We start from the raw sequence: 1921 nt of genomic DNA, 5'->3' as shown, positions 1-1921 counted from the left end.
ACTAGATCTCTACAAGAATAATCAGCTTTATCACGTTCATACAGCTCTACACTAGATCTCTACAAGAATAATCAGCTTTATCACATTCATACAGCTCTACACTAGATCTCTACAAGAATAATCAGCTTTATCACATTCATACAGCTCTATACTAGATCTCTACAAGAATAATCAGCTTTATCACATTCATACAGCTCTATACTAGATCTCTACAAGAATAATCAGAGCTTTATCACATTCATACAGTGATGGGACACACATCGGAGACAGTGTTTATGTTTACATGCACATAAGTAGTTGAGTTAAACGGCTGTTCCGAACAAAGCCCGCTGCATGTAAACACTCATGAACAGATTGAGCCCATGTAAACAATACATTTGAATTATTTAATCTGAAAACATTTCAATCCGGTCAAATAATTTTGTGCATGTAAACATAGCTACTGAGGGTTCAGTGTGTTGCCCAGGGACACTTCAGCATGTGACTGCTGGTGGAATCGAACCCCCAGCCCTCGCATTGGAGGACGACTGCTCTAACCACTCAGCCCCTTTCTTGGACATGTTTCTGGGAGGAGTGTGTCATTTACAATCTCAAACCCAACGCTCTGCACAAAGAATGATCATCCGCGAGTGTTTTGTAGGGCTGCACCGATTGCAGTTTTCTAAAAGTCTGACCTCCTGATTCTGATTCACTTTATAATCAACACTGTCAGGTGTTATCAGGTCACAACGCACCTTCAGTGTTCCAATATTATTTTACTGAAAACAATTTTAACTGTTTGTGAGGTAGTTGCTCTGAAATATAAATGAAGTTCAGACAATTGTTGTTAAAACTAAAAAAATCTGTAAAATCAGTGTCTCGTGCAAATATCAGACGATTTCCCAAAGTTAAGGAAATCAGGCCGATAAATATGTGGTATTTATGTGCACCCCTAATATTTTATAACTTCATAATATGTCAGTTATATTCTTAATTAATGCATGGCAGCACAGTGGGTCAGTTAGTAGAGCTGTTGCCTCTCAGAGAGAAGGTCGTCGGTTCAAATCCTGGCCGGGTGCTTTTCAGGGTGGAGTTTACATGTTTTCACATGTGGTTTTTCTCCAGGTACTCCAGTTTCCTCCCACAGACCAAGAACATGCATGTTGGACTGATTGGTAACTCTGAATTATCCCTAGGTGAGAGAGAGAGGGAGAGAGAGAGTGAATGGTTGTTTGTTTCTATGATCTGTGTCCCTGTGATGGACTGGAGACCTGTCCATGTGTCCCAGTGATGGACTGGAGACCTGTCCATGTGTCCCAGTGATGGACTGGAGACCTGTCCATGTGTCCCAGTGATGGACTGGAGACCTGTCCATGTGTCCCAGTGATGGACTGGAGACATGTCCATGTGTCCCTGTGATGGACTGGAGACCTGTCCATGTGTCCCAGTGATGGACTGGAGACATGTCCATGTGTCCCTGTGATGGACTGGAGACCTGTCCATGTGTCCCAGTGATGGACTGGAGACATGTCCCTGTGTCCCAGTGATGGACTGGAGACCTGTCCATGTGTCCCAGTGACCTGAAAATGAAGAAGTGTGTAAATGGATGTAATTTCATGATTCCAACCCAATCATTGTGTTTGTCAGTGGTTCTTGAGCCAGAGAGAGGATTATTTTCTGATATATTTTTAGTTTATGTTTTTATTGAGTCCAAATTAATTTGAGATAATTTTCTCTGCTCTGCTTCCATCTCACATTTTGTAATAAACAAAGATCTTCTGAGACCTTCTCTGTGCAGAGAGCTCCTTCCTCCCAGTGTGGAAACATGACTGTGGGGTGAGTGTGTGGGCAAGCTGTTACAAACAACTGCTCTTCCTTGGCTGGCTGTTCGTGCACACCTGTTCGTGCACACCTGTTTGTGCACACCTGTTCGTGCTCACCT

Source organism: Nematolebias whitei, chromosome 13 (genome assembly GCF_014905685.2).
Source record: "Nematolebias whitei isolate Nwh7 chromosome 13, NemWhi1, whole genome shotgun sequence".
Lineage (NCBI taxonomy): Eukaryota > Metazoa > Chordata > Actinopteri > Cyprinodontiformes > Rivulidae > Nematolebias > Nematolebias whitei.
The sequence above is the reverse complement of the archived record's forward strand: the minus strand, read 5'-3'. Positions refer to the sequence as shown.